Raw genomic sequence first — 16,501 nt, 5'->3', positions numbered from 1 at the left:
AAATCTGTAAAATTACATCACATATGATGTAAAGAAAAAGAAGCATCATATATGACGGAATTCTCAGTGCGAGTAAAAATTATACACCTGTAAATTTCAAAGACGTGTAAAATTTTACGACATGTGATTCTTTACAGACATGTAAAACTTTACAGCGTGTAATTCATTAGGGCATGTAATATTTAACTCGCACTGAAAATTCCGTCGAATATGTTGCTTCTTATTTCTTTCGTTGTGTATTTGAATGATAAGATCCGATAATATAAATGAAAATAATTTATTCGTCATAATGACAATAAAGCTACATTTTTTCACAAAATAGCTTTGGTTTGTTTTTGGTGTTTTGATTTGATTATAAAAAAAAAACTTCTCATCTTAAGTCTCCCTCAGCCAACTTAAATTACACATCCTTATCTAGGCTTAACATTAACTAAATTCCTAAAAATATTTGTAAAAGTATTTTACAGTCCGGTAGAGCAGTCCTACGGTCACCTGAACTGAAATCCGAAACCGTTTTTTTGGCTATCTCGCGCAGGATGCGTTCGATTAAGACACTCAACTTTTTCAGGAACAGGAAAACTTTGCCTATCGGCAAACATTTCATCTTTTTAATACCGAATCGTACGCCTGGGCCAACTTCACTGAAAGAACGTAAAAGTTATTCAATGACTGTTCTAAAAATTAACGAAAATTAACTCACATATACACCAGCAGCAGCATTCCGGTGTCATCTAAGTAGCACAGGTTCTGCAGCTGGGATAATTTTTTCTGCGCCTCTGAACTAAAGTTGAGGGTGCGGTGCTGCTTTTCGGGACAATTTGATGAAGCCACAATTGTCATCAACTGACGGAAGCTGGCACATAACTCATTTTTCGCATTCCCCGGTTAAAAGTTTTCCAAGATGAAGTTGTAAATGGCTAGAAAAATGTTTTGTCACGATAAGTATTCAATCAAAAACACAACTCAGTTACTTACACTAGCCTGGTCCGTTGTCTCCGTATTTTAAGTTAATAAATTTACTGCTCACTGGCTGCAAAAACCCGTCGCAGATCAAACTTTTTGATTTTATGCACGAACAAATTGTCTGCAGCACTAAACAAAACAACACTATGAAAATATTGCACAAAGTTCAACTTTCAATTGACCCCAATTATCGCATGTTTCACTGTACTTAAATTTGAGCAAACGATTTTGTTAAATAAATTGATTCAACTGCGATGAGGACGCATTATTAAAACGAGCGACGTTAAACAAAACAAATCGATTTTTTAATGTTATTTTTTTTACTTGTATTTAAAACATTCCATGTCGTGTGATATTAGGAATTTTCAGTTTCAGTGTTTTTTGGGATACATCGTTTTAGTTTACACGACATTCTATGTCATGTGTAGATTAAATTCAATGTCATTATAACATTACATGTTGTGTAATTTTAGGAAAAATTTTGTTCAGTGCTGTTGAGGATTCAAACGTTTTTGAGAGTACGAAAATAATCTGTAAAATTACAGCATATATGATGTAAAAGAAAAGAAGCATCATAAATGACGGAATTTTACATTACGAAATCGTATTCTGTGTCATGTAATATTAGTTCGACTCAATTTCAGTGCTGTAAACGGTTCAATTATTTTTAATAATTTAAATTTACATTACAGAATCGTGTTCTATGTCATGTAATATTAGGGGTTTCCAATTTCAGTGCTTTTAAGGATTCAGATTTTTTTGCTGTGTAGAACTCAAATTTTAAAGTTAAACACATTAAAGAACTAAATTAGAATCCAATTTGATTCGGATTATGTTGTAAGGCCACTAGTTGATTGTGCTATGAGGTTTCTTTGTGTTTAATAGACTGCAGTGAGTATTATTCTTGAATTTGTTATTGAATGCCCAGTCATGCTCTATGTGAAACGAGCAAAAATAATAATTTTCCCCTTTCAAAAGGTCTGATTGGTAGTTTATGGCAGTGCACCTCATTGTCATGATTTGAATCTAACATGGTGTACCATATGAATTTCTAATTTAGAAAAATTAACACCAATAAAACCATTGCAACTTTGGTTTACTAAATTCCATACAAGATTGTGGTTGGATTCGAAAAATACTATTTTTGGTTATTTTATTTTATCAACGATTCAAACCTAACTGATTTCAACATTTATAAGCAAAATTTTGAACAAATTATCAAGTTTTGTCAATTTGAGTTAGGATGCCTCAGCAACTTCAATCGTCTGAATTAAAGCAAAACAACTACTACATTCAACTTTTTTAGTACCTGTCTTGAAGAACAATAATATTTCTAGAAATGTGTGCCTTCAAAGTTGAAAAAATCTTCAAATTTTTTTAATTGCTAACAAAAAAGGAAAAATTTTCAGATAAATTTAAGGATTATTGGCAACAGTGACGTCACAGGCGGTACTAATACTAAAGCAAGGCTGCCTCGGCACTACCTCCTTTAAATATTCCTTGGTTGATGCGAGATTCTAGGTCGGAAGAATAAAGTTATTTCTGTGCTGTAAATAAGAGTAAAATCCATTCTGTTGGTTCCTAATCATCCCCCACAGCCCCCCACCATATCGTTTTTTTGCACTTCCAGTCTAAATCCTTAACAACACTGAAATTGAAAAGCTGTATCATTACATGACGTGGAACGCGATTTATTGATGTAAATTTACAAATTAAAAAAAGTTGAATCCTTAAAAGCACTGAATTTGTATGACACAAATATTACTTGACACGGAACGCGAATATTTGATGTAAATTTACATCACATATGATGTAAATAAAAAGAAGCATCACATACGACGGAATTTTCAGTGCGAATTAAATATTACACGTCTTAAGGGGGGGGTAGGGTCTAACACTTTAAAAAAATCGATTTTTTGATTTTTTTATTTTCTTTTTGTAAAACATTTCAAGAATGTTGTGTCAAATTTTCAAGTCAATTGAAGCAAAACTGTAGAAGTTATAGGCCTTTATCTCCTCCTATCTAATACTGCAAGAAAGCAAGAGCAGAAACTTCAAACGCGTTTTTCTCGAAAGCACATTTTCAAAGTCCGTGGACATCGTCATTTGAAAACTACTTATCCGATTCTTTTCAAATTTGGAACATATTTTCTACATATAAAATACCAGACCCCAACGTTTTTCTTTTTTAATTTTTTTACTTTGGGGAGATTTTAGAGGTGAAAAATGGCGGATTTTTAAGTGAAAAATCGTAGTTTTTACTTCAAACAGCCACAAAAATTTCATAAAAATTTTTTTAAGTTAAATAAAAACGTTGGGGTCCAGAAAAACATCTATTAAAAATATGTTGCTCTGATTTTTTGACTTCAGATGATTCTGTGCTGAGATACAGTGTCCACCGCAAATCCTGTTTTCTAAAAGGCATCCTCGAAAATGCTCCGCCACCGGCTCATTTTTCAATATTTTTCTACGAAAAAATTACTGAATGTTCTTTTAACAAGGCTTTGTATAATGCAAAAAATTTTAATACATTTGTTTGAACGATAGCTCTAGAAAAAAATCGTGAAAATTGTGTTTTTTTATACCCGTTATACCCTACCCCCCCCCCTTAATATTTTACATGTCTTTCAAATTTTACACGTCTGTTGAAGTTTATAGACGTGTAACATTCAACTCGCCCTGAAAATTCCATCATCTGTGATGCTTCTTTTTTGTTCCATCATATGTGATGTAATTTTAAAACTTTTTTTTGGTCACACAAAATAATCAACAACACTGAATTGGAAATTTCTTAAAATTACACGACATGAAATATTACAATACACTGAACGTGATAATGGCATGTAAAATTATAAACTGTGAAGAACAGGAACAGACAAATGTGAGAAAAACTGTTAAGTCAAGTCGTGCGCCAAAGTATTTTTCCCGCGCGCGAGTAAGTTAATCGGTTTTGATGGTTCCCGGAGATCTTCGAGAAGCAGGGGTGCGGTTTAGGAAGCGGATCCACGTTGCTCAACTTTGGATCCGGTACGTCGTGGAAGAAAATAAAAGTAATAAAACTTATGTGTGTGATTAAAATAATTTGTCTCCAAATAAAATGAATTGTATTAATTATTGAAGGATTTCTATTTTTACTAAGAGACGAGAAAATTCCAGTATTGAATCATATTGAATCATATTAAATAAAACAAAACAAAAATCCAATTGGAAAGTTTTTCTTCCAATATTCAGTGATTTTATAATTTACATCATTTTTATTTTACACGTTGCTAATTTTACATCATTTTTTATTTTACAAGTTGCAAAATTTTACTGGCGTGTAATTTCCAACTGACACTGAATACTCCGTAATATATGATGCTTCTTTTTATTTACATCATATGTGATGTAATTTTACAGATTTTTTTGGTAGTGTGTATCTTTTATTCGTACGGTATACAAAACTTCTGCACACACTTATATCCTTCTGTCGCTTGCCAGCTAGGAACAAGGCAAGCACAGCGCTACGTTTCTGTTCGAGATCCATTTTTCCGGATAACACCTGATTACAAAAGTAACACTTACATCCAATGATAGCTAAGATTTAATGTAAACAAAGCGACGAGGGGTCGTGCAATGCTGTTTCGTAATCAACGAAATAATTACTGTTGAAGTAATGAAGCAGTTCAAGTGCAAGACCCTGTACTTTTTTGGAATTTTTCAAGATGATGACGTCCAAAAAACAAATTGAGTAGAGTAGTGTAGTCAATCGATGAAAATTGTTTAAGTCTCACCAGATAATTTTTGAGCAGAACATTGAAAAGTTGACGTATTTTGGGACATTTCTGCATTATTAGCAATTATGTAATGACACCACTGGAATTGGTATGAAATTGGCTTTCTGGCGAACATTTGAATTTATTGCGGAATCTTTAGTTAATATACTCCAAATCCAATGCAAAATTGTATTTTAGTACAAAACACCACTTGTGCATGATACTTTTTTCTCTTCTTCGGAGTAAGACCACGAATTTTGAAATGTAGGTAATCACAAACTAAACGGTTTTTGATGTTATCCCGTACAGAAATGTGTATATTTCAAAAATAAGTCAAAAATACGTTCTAAATATTCCTATCTAATTTATATATTTTGAAAATAGCTTTGATTTTGTTCAATGAAGTTCAAGTGTAAGAGAAGGTTCAGCAATTATTGTAGACGTGTTTGTTAGCACCAGCTCCCATCCCCCTTTCTCTCTTTAAAAATAAAAAAAAAAACAGATATTTCCAATTCTTTTTATTGACAGATTTTTTTCGAAAATTTGAAAAATCTGTAGCATTAATTTTTTTATACAAGCTTTTATTCATTTTATTCTAATTAATTTGAAAATTTGAATTGTTTTGTTTTATGTCTCAACTCCGAGTGACAAAAGAAAGATTTAAAATTTGTTCCGGACAAATTTGCTTAAAAAAGCACAATGTCCCGTATTACCCTTTACATAAAAAAAATAACAGGCAAACCGTTCACGCTCTTTTCTTCAACCAGTTTTATTTTTTCTTTGCTCCTTCGAACTTGGTGGGCTTTCCCATGCTTCCCAGGCCAGCCACCTCCGGGAGCTTTTCCAACCCAACTCATCCCAGCTGCCACCGCCGCCAGCCAAACGATTCCGAAAAACCCCATCCCAACTCCCAGCCGAAAGACCGGACATCATTGATGGCAGGCCGACTCCGGGAGGAAGATTAATTTTGCAGATTTAGAAAAGCAGAAAGCATTTCTCTAATGGGCCGGGATTGAATTTGTGTAATGTGTGCGCGCGGCTTTTCCTATGTCTATGTACATATGTATGTATGCTGTATGTGCCACCAAACACGTATGAAGCTTACATGTGATTTTTACATGAGTGCGAAAGCGTGACTGGAACCATTTGGGATTGTGGATTCTTTCTATTTTTTTTTTCCTTTTTTCTTGTTTTTTTTACTGGAGCTTGGCAGTTAATTTTTTCTTTTAATATTTTTTTGTTGGGAAGCATTTTGGCTTGGTTTTAGAGACACGAAGATGGTCTCAAATTAAATCAATTTTACGATAAAACGTTTCTAAAATTAATGTTCAACCTATGGTTTGACCATTAAACCAAAGGTTTATTTATTTTAATATGAAAGAATGTTTTATTAGTGTTCTAAAAAATTGGATTGTTGGATTTGTTGTATGAACTTATTTACCGTTGATTTTGTGAACACATTCACTTCAATCATTAGCCATATTTTGGAACTTGTCGATTCAACTTAAAGCTTTCAATTGAATCTGAAAGTGTAATGACCAAAAAACATTTTTGTAATCTTTTTTATCGATGCGATGAAAGATAAAAAATGGTAATTACTGAACCTTTGTTTTTTCAATCAAAAAACAATTTTCCCATTCAAGTTATGGCATTCAGATGCATTTCAACGATTAATGGTCACTGGATAGGAGAATCAGAGCAGTTTTTTTCAGCTCAAACATTCCAACGGTATGTAACGGTGATGGGAATAAACATAATTAATACTTAAATGGTTTAAAAACCATTACGGTTACACGAAAGTGTAATTCTTCATCGCAAAGGTTGTTACAATAGTTCAGGATATAAATCCTCAAAAAGCTATCAATTTCAAGAAAATGTTCTTTGTAGTAAGTCTCAGTGTGTATAAAGAATTTTCCTCTATGTTGGTTTAAACAAATGACATTTTTTTAATTTTTTGTAAAATAAAAACTTCAATAAAATCCAAATATTAGAAAATGTCTCATTAGCCAATAGCCCCAAATGGTTGGAGAGAAAATTCAGCATAAATACCTTGTTAAAAGAGCAGCTAGTTTACAGTCATAATGAGAACGTTAATGTTAGGCGTTTTGCTGATTTTTACGACCGATAGCTGTATCGTTGCTGTCCGAAGTCTGGACATTAACGCTAAACCTCCGGACCACAACGTTCATGTTTCGAAAGTGTTCTGCCCAGGGCAACCCTACAAGCACAGTGTCGTTCATGCCTGTAAGTTGAAACTTTACCGGAAGCGGCCTGCCGAACTGAAACTCCTAGTCGAGATCGTCCAGCCCCAATCGGTGGTCACATCGAAGTTTAAAGTGTTCTACAAATTTGGATCATCCTTTGAGCCGTACTCGACGCTGGACAGTGAGCTGGATGTTTGCGAATATTTCCATCAGGGACCACAACGCAAGGACATGCTGGCCGATTTGATTTTTGAAAGTTTTCTCAAGCTGTTTCCTTCTCTCAGTGCGACCAGGTGTCCTGTTCATGTAAATATCTTCAAAAAAAATATTTAAAAAGACACTTTTAACAGTTCGATTAAATATTTTTAGGGAAACTATACAATCGAAGGTTTCACGGCGGTGAAATTTGCGTGGCCCTCGGCGCTGCCGAATGGAGAATTTCGAACCGATATTCAAATAATTGGTGACAACAACGCAACCCTGTTCTATCTGCAGTACTTCAGTGTGGTTTACAGCAAAACTTTCAACTAAAATAAATGAAAAAAAAACGTTTTCTTCTTCCTTTGCATAGGGAAAAATCCAAACAGCATTCTGAAACATTTCTGTAAGTTTCTGTGAGTTTCTGTAAATTTCTGTAAATTTCTATAAATTTCTGTAAATTTCTGTAAATTTCTGTAAATTTCTGTAAATTTCTGTAAATTTCTTCAAATTTCAGTCAATTTCTGTTAATTTTTGTAAATGTCTAGAAATTTCTGTAAATTTCTGTAAATTTCCACAAATTTCTGTAGTTTTTCGATAATTTTTTAAGTTTCTGTTAATTTTTGTAAATATCTGTAAATTTCTAAGAATTTCTGTAAATTTCTGTAAATTTCTGTAAATCTCTGTAAATTTCTGTAAATTTCGGTAAATTTCTGTAAGTTTCTACAAATTTCTGTCAATTTCTGTAAATTTTTGCAAATTTCTGTAAATGTCTGTAAATTTCTGTTAATTTCTGTTAATTTCTGTTAAATTCTGTAATTTTCTATAATTTTCTGAAAATTTCTGTTATTTTCTGCAAATTTCTGTAAATTTCTGTTATTTTCTGTAAATGTCTGTGAACTTCTTCAAATTTCTTTAAATTTCTGTGAATTTCTGTAAATTTCTTTAAATTTATGCGAATTCCTGGAAATTTATTAAAATTTCAGTAATTTTCTGTAAATTTCTGTAAATTTCTGTAATTATCTATAAAATTATGTAAATTTATGTAAATTTATGTAGTAAATTTCTAAAAATTTCTGAATATTTTTGTAAGTTCTGTTAATTTCTGTAAATTTCTGTGAATTTCTGTATATTTCTGTACATTTCTGTACATTTCTGTAAATTTCTGTAAATTTCGATACATTTCTGTAAATTTCTGTAAATTTCGGAAAATGTCTGTAAGTTTCTGTAAATTACTGTGAATTTCTGTAAATTTCTGTAAATTTCTGTGTAAATTTCTGTAAATTTCTGTAAATTTGTGTAAATTTCTGTAAATTTCTGTAAATTTCTGTAAATTTCTGTAAATTTCTGTAAATTTCTGTAAATTTCTGTAAGTTTCTGTAAATTTCTGTAAATTTCTGTAAATTCTTGTACATTTCTGTAAATTTCGGTAAATTTCTGTGAATTTCTGAAAAATTCCTGTAAACAACAAACAAGTAACAATTCCTGCAATACTGTCCATTTCAGTAATGAACTGTAAAGGTCTGTAGATTTCTGTTAAAAATTTTAAAATTCTTTTAATGTTTATAAATTTTAAGTTGTTTCTGTAAATTCCTGTGAATTTTGGTATATTTCGGTAAATTTCGGTAAAATGCCGTAAATTTCTGTAAATTTCTGTAAATTTTTGTAAATTCCTTTGAATTTAATTAAATTTTTGTAAATATCTGTAATATGCTGTAAAAATTCGTTTAATTTATTTTAATTTCAGTAAATGTCTGCAAATTCCTGCAAATTTCTATAAATTACTGTAATTTTCAGTAAATTTCTGTGAATTTCAGGTGATTTCTTAAAATTTCAGAAAATTTCTGTCAACTTCTGTAGATTTCTGTCACTAGTTACATGTAAATTTTTGTAATTTTTTATAAATGTTTATTAATTATTGTAAATTTTTGTAAGTTTTTCTAAATTTTTGTAAATTTTTGAAATTTTTGTAAATTTTTGAAAATTTTTGTAAATTTTTGTAAATTTTTGTAAATTTTTGTAAATTTTTGTAAAGTTTTGAAAATTTTTGTAAATTTTTGTAAATTTTTATAAATTTTTGTAAATTTTTGTAAATTTTTGTAAATTTTTGTAAATTTTTGTAAATTTTTGTAAATTTTTGTAAATTTTTGTAAATTTTTGTAAATTTTTGTAAATTTTTGTAAATTTTTGTAAATTTTTGTAAATTTTTGGAAATTTTTGTAAATTTTTGTAAATTTTTGTAAATTTTTGTAAATTTTTGTGAATTTTTGTAAATTTTTGTAAATTTTTGTAAATTTTTGTAAATTTTTGTAAATTTTTGAAATTTTTCTAAATTTTTGAAAATTTTTGTAAATTTTTGAAAATTTTTGTAAATTTTTGTGAATTTTTGTAAATTTTTGGAAGTTTTTGTAAATTTTTGAAAATTTTTGTAAATTTTTGTTAATTTTTTTAAATTTTTGTAAATTTTTGACTGTCGTAAATTTTTTGTTAATTTTTGTAATTTTCGCAAATTTTTGTATATTTTTGTAAATTTTTGTAAACTTTTGTAAGTTTTGTAATTTTTTGCAAATTTTTGTAAATTTTTGTAAATTTTTGTAAATTTTAGTAACTTTTTGTAAATTTTTGTAAATTTTTGTAAATTTGTGTTAACTTTTTTAAATTTTTTTTTTGTTAATTTCTATTAATTTCTGTATACTATTTTCGCTTATATCTGAAAAACTTGTTCATTTTCGTTGATAAATGTAGATATCAAAAAAAAATTGTCAATTAAAATTCTTTTAATATTTCTGTAAATTTCAATAAATTAAAAAAAATATATAAATATGGGAAAATCTCTGAAAGTTTTTGTAAACTGCATTTAGTTTCTGTGAATATCTGTTATTTTTTTGTAAATTTCTTAAAGTTTTTGTAAATTTTTAAAAATTTATGTAAATATCTCTATTTTTATCTGTCATTTCTTAAATTTTTTGTAAATAACTAAAATTCTCTCTTAAATTCTGATATGTTCTAAAATGATTGTGTAATTTCGTAAATTTCGGCAAATTTCTCTTAAAAATAGGTGAACTTACATTTTTTTATTGTAGTTTTACATTAATTACAGTAAGTTATTTCGAATTTATGAAAAAAGATTTAAGTAATAATAATTGCTATTTTTTGTGAAATTTCTGAAAATTGTATAAGATATTTTGGATATGAAATTTTGACGAGTAAGATGTGAGCAATTTTGACAATTTTGACAATTTTGACAGTTTTGACAATTTTGACAATTTTGACAATTTTGACAATTTTGACAATTTTGACAATTTTGACAATTTTGACAATTTTGACAATTTTGACAATTTTGACAATTTTGACAATTTTGACAATTTTGACAATTTTGACAATTTTGACAATTTTGACAATTTTGACAATTTTGACAATTTTGACAATTTTGACAATTTTGACAATTTTGACAATTTTGACAATTTTGACAATTTTGACAATTTTGACAATTTTGACAACTTTGACAATTTTGACAATTTTGACAATTTTGACAATTTTGACAATTTTGACAATTTTGACAATTTTGACAATTTTGACAATTTTGACAATTTTGACAATTTTGACAATTTTGACAATTTTGACAATTTTGACAATTTTGACAATTTTGACAATTTTGACAATTTTGACAATTTTGACAATTTTGACAATTTTGACAATTTTGACAATTTTGACAATTTTGACAATTTTGACAATTTTGACAATTTTGACAATTTTGACAATTTTGACAATTTTGACAATTTTGACAATTTTGACAATTTTGACAATTTTGACAATTTTGACAATTTTGACAATTTTGACAATTTTGACAATTTTGACAATTTTGACAATTTTGACAATTTTGACAATTTTGACAATTTTGACAATTTTGACAATTTTGACAATTTTGACAATTTTGACAATTTTGACAATTTTGACAATTTTGACAATTTTGACAATTTTGACAATTTTGACAATTTTGACAATTTTGACAATTTTGACAATTTTGACAATTTTGACAATTTTGACAATTTTGACAATTTTGACAATTTTGACAATTTTGACAATTTTGACAATTTTGACAATTTTGACAATTTTGACAATTTTGACAATTTTGACAATTTTGACAATTTTGACAATTTTGACAATTTTGACAATTTTGACAATTTTGACAATTTTGACAATTTTGACAATTTTGACAATTTTGACAATTTTGACAATTTTGACAATTTTGACAATTTTGGCAATTTTGACAATTTTGACAATTTTGACAATTTTGACAATTTTGACAATTTTGACAATTTTGACAATTTTGACAATTTTGACAATTTTGACAATTTTGACAATTTTGACAATTTTGACAATTTTGACAATTTTGACAATTTTGACAATTTTGACAATTTTGACAATTTTGACAATTTTGACAATTTTGACAATTTTGACAATTTTGACAATTTTGACAATTTTGACAATTTTGACAATTTTGACAATTTTGACAATTTTGACAATTTTGACAATTTTGACAATTTTGACAATTTTGACAATTTTGACAATTTTGACAATTTTGACAATTTTGACAATTTTGACAATTTTGACAATTTTGACAATTTTGACAATTTTGACAATTTTGACAATTTTGACAATTTTGACAATTTTGACAATTTTGACAATTTTGACAATTTTGACAATTTTGACAATTTTGACAATTTTGACAATTTTGACAATTTTGACAATTTTGACAATTTTGACAATTTTGACAATTTTGACAATTTTGACAATTTTGACAATTTTGACAATTTTGACAATTTTGTCAATTTTGACAATTTTGACAATTTTGACAATTTTGACAATTTGACAATTTGACAATTTTGACAATTTTGACAATTTTGACAATTTTGACAATTTTGACAATTTTGACAATTTTGACAATTTTGACAATTTTGACAATTTTGACAATTTTGACAATTTTGACAATTTTGACAATTTTGACAATTTTGACAATTTTGACAATTTTGACAATTTTGACAATTTTGACAATTTTGACAATTTTGACAATTTTGAAAATTTTGACAATTTTGACAATTTTGACAATTTTGACAATTTTGACAATTTTGACAATTTTGACAATTTTGACAATTTTGACAATTTTGACAATTTTGACAATTTTGACAATTTTGACAATTTTGACAATTTTAACAATTTTAACAATTTTGACAATTTTGACAATTTTGACAATTTTGACAATTTTGACAATTTTGACAATTTTGACAATTTTGACAATTTTGACAATTTTGACAATTTTGACAATTTTGACAATTTTGACAATTTTGACAATTTTGACAATTTTGACAGTTTTGACAATTTTGACAATTTTGAATATTTTGACAATTTTGACAATTTTAACAATTTTGACAATTTTGACAATTTTGACAATTTTGACAATTTTGACAATTTTGACAATTTTGACAATTTTGACAATTTTGACAATTTTGACAATTTTGACAATTTTGACAATTTTGACAATTTTGACAATTTTGACAATTTTGACAATTTTGACAATTTTGACAATTTTGACAATTTTGACAATTTTGACAATTTTGACAATTTTGACAATTTTGACAATTTTGACAATTTTGACAATTTTGACAATTTTGACAATTTTGACAATTTTGACAATTTTGACAATTTTGACAATTTTGACAATTTTGACAATTTTGACAATTTTGACAATTTTGACAATTTTGACAATTTTGACAATTTTGACAATTTTGACAATTTTGACAATTTTGACAATTTTGACAATTTTGACAATTTTGACAATTTTGACAATTTTGACAATTTTGACAATTTTGACAATTTTGACAATTTTGACAATTTTGACAATTTTGACAATTTTGACAATTTTGACAATTTTGACAATTTTGACAATTTTGACAATTTTGACAATTTTGACAATTTTGACAATTTTGACAATTTTGACAATTTTGACAATTTTGACAATTTTGACAATTTTGACAATTTTGACAATTTTGACAATTTTGACAATTTTGACAATTTTGACAATTTTGACAATTTTGACAATTTTGACAATTTTGACAATTTTGACAATTTTGACAATTTTGACAATTTTGACAATTTTGACAATTTTGACAATTTTGACAATTTTGACAATTTTGACAATTTTGACAATTTTGACAATTTTGACAATTTTGAAAATTTTGAAAATTTTGAAAATTTTGACAATTTTGACAATTTTGACAATTTTGACAATTTTGACAATTTTGACAATTTTGACAATTTTGACAATTTTGACAATTTTGACAATTTTGACAATTTTGACAATTTTGACAATTTTGACAATTTTGACAATTTTGACAATTTTGACAATTTTGACAATTTTGACAATTTTGACAATTTTGACAATTTTGACAATTTTGACAATTTTGAAAATTTTGATTTTTGACAATTTTGACAATTTTGACAATTTTGACAATTTTGACAATTTTGACAATTTTGACAATTTTGACAATTTTGACAATTTTGACAATTTTGACAATTTTGACAATTTTGACAATTTTGACAATTTTGACAATTTTGACAATTTTGACAATTTTGACAATTTTGACAATTTTGACAATTTTGACAATTTTGACAATTTTGACAATTTTGACAATTTTGACAATTTTGACAATTTTGACAATTTTGACAATTTTGACAATTTTGACAATTTTGACAATTTTGACAATTTTGACAATTTTGACAATTTTGACAATTTTGACAATTTTGACAATTTTGACAATTTTGACAATTTTGACAATTTTGACAATTTTGACAATTTTGACAATTTTGACAATTTTGACAATTTTGAAAATTTTGAATTTTGACAATTTTGACAATTTTGTCAATTTTGACAATTTTGACAATTCTGACAATTTTGACAATTTTGACAATTTTGACAATTTTGACAATTTTGACAATTTTGACAATTTTGACAATTTTCACAATATTGACAATTTTGACAATTTTGACAATTTTGACAATTTTGACAATTTTGACAATTTTGACAATTTTGACAATTTTGACAATTTTGACAATTTTGACAATTTTGACAATTTTGACAATTTTGACAATTTTGACAATTTTGACAATTTTGACAATTTTGACAATTTTGACAATTTTGACAATTTTGACAATTTTGACAATTTTGACAATTTTGACAATTTTGACAATTTTGACAATTTTGACAATTTTGACAATTTTGACAATTTTGACAATTTTGACAATTTTGACAATTTTGACAATTTTGACAATTTTGACAATTTTGACAATTTTGACAATTTTGACAATTTTGACAATTTTGACAATTTTGACAATTTTGACAATTTTGACAATTTTGACAATTTTGACAATTTTGACAATTTTGACAATTTTGACAATTTTGACAATTTTGACAATTTTGACAATTTTGACAATTTTGACAATTTTGACAATTTTGACAATTTTGACAATTTTGACAATTTTGACAATTTTGACAATTTTGAAAATTTTGAATTTTGACAATTTTGACAATTTTGACAATTTTGACAATTTTGACAATTTTGACAATTTTGACAATTTTGACAATTTTGACAATTTTGACAATTTTGACAATTTTGACAATTTTGACAATTTTGACAATTTTGACAATTTTGACAATTTTGACAATTTTGACAATTTTGACAATTTTGACAATTTTAACAATTTTGACAATTTTGAAAATTTTGAATTTTGACAATTTTGACAATTTTGTCAATTTTGACAATTTTGACAATTTTGACAATTTTGACAATTTTGACAATTTTGACAATTTTGACAATTTTGACAATTTTGACAATTTTGACAATATTGACAATTTTGACAATTTTGACAATTTTGACAATTTTGACAATTTTGACAATTTTGACAATTTTGACAATTTTGACAATTTTGACAATTTTGACAATTTTGACAATTTTGACAATTTTGACAATTTTGACAATTTTGACAATTTTGACAATTTTGACAATTTTGACAATTTTGACAATTTTGACAATTTTGACAATTTTGACAATTTTGACAATTTTGACAATTTTGACAATTTTGACAATTTTGACAATTTTGACAATTTTGACAATTTTGACAATTTTGACAATTTTGACAATTTTGACAATTTTGACAATTTTGACAATTTTGACAATTTTGACAATTTTGACAATTTTGACAATTTTGACAATTTTGACAATTTTGACAATTTTGACAATTTTGACAATTTTGACAATTTTGACAATTTTGACAATTTTGACAATTTTGACAATTTTGACAATTTTGACAATTTTGACAATTTTGACAATTTTGACAATTTTGACAATTTTGACAATTTTGACAATTTTGACAATTTTGACAATTTTGACAATTTTGACAATTTTGACAATTTTGACAATTTTGACAATTTTGACAATTTTGACAATTTTGACAATTTTGACAATTTTGACAATTTTGACAATTTTGACAATTTTGACAATTTTGACAATTTTGACAATTTTGACAATTTTGACAATTTTGACAATTTTGACAATTTTGACAATTTTGACAATTTTGACAATTTTGACAATTTTGACAATTTTGACAATTTTGACAATTTTGACAATTTTGACAATTTTGACAATTTTGACAATTTTGACAATTTTGACAATTTTGACAATTTTGACAATTTTGACAATTTTGACAATTTTGACAATTTTGACAATTTTGACAATTTTGACAATTTTGACAATTTTGACAATTTTGAAAATTTTGAAAATTTTGAATTTTGACAATTTAGACAATTTTGACAATTTTGACAATTTTGAAAATTTTGAATTTTGACAATTTTGACAATTTTGTCAATTTTGACAATTTTGACAATTTTGACAATTTTGACAATTTTGACAATTTTGACAATTTTGACAATTTTGACAATTTTGACAATTTTGACAATATTGACAATTTTGACAATTTTGACAATTTTGACAATTTTGACAATTTTGACAATTTTGTCAATTTTGTCAATTTTGTCAATTTTGACAATTTTGACAATTTTGACAATTTTGACAATTTTGACAATTTTGACAATTTTGACAATTTTGACAATTTTGACAATTTTGACAATTTTGACAATTTTGACAATTTTGACAATTTTGACAATTTTGACAATTTTGACAATTTTGACAATTTTGACAATTTTGACAATTTTGACAATTTTGACAATTTTGACAATTTTGACAATTTTGACAATTTTGACAATTTTGACAATTTTGACAATTTTGACAATTTTGACAATTTTGACAATTTTGACAATTTTGACAA

The 16,501-nt window shown here is 26.8% G+C and overlaps 1 long non-coding RNA gene across 1 annotated transcript; it reads right to left on the bottom strand.

Moving 5' to 3' along the window:
• Window positions 1–333: 333 nt before the first annotated feature.
• On the bottom strand, window positions 334–1,677 carry LOC129749666 (uncharacterized). The gene is made up of 3 exons (XR_008738125.1): window positions 976–1,677; window positions 701–917; window positions 334–641 (listed from the first exon to the last, which is right to left on the bottom strand). It is a non-coding gene; the product is annotated as an uncharacterized LOC129749666 (long non-coding RNA).
• Window positions 1,678–16,501: the final 14,824 nt, after the last annotated feature.

The sequence above is a fragment of the Uranotaenia lowii genome, chromosome 2, assembly GCF_029784155.1.
Source record: "Uranotaenia lowii strain MFRU-FL chromosome 2, ASM2978415v1, whole genome shotgun sequence".
NCBI classification, from domain to species: domain Eukaryota; kingdom Metazoa; phylum Arthropoda; class Insecta; order Diptera; family Culicidae; genus Uranotaenia; species Uranotaenia lowii.
The sequence above is the reverse complement of the archived record's forward strand: the minus strand, read 5'-3'. Positions and strand labels throughout refer to the sequence as shown.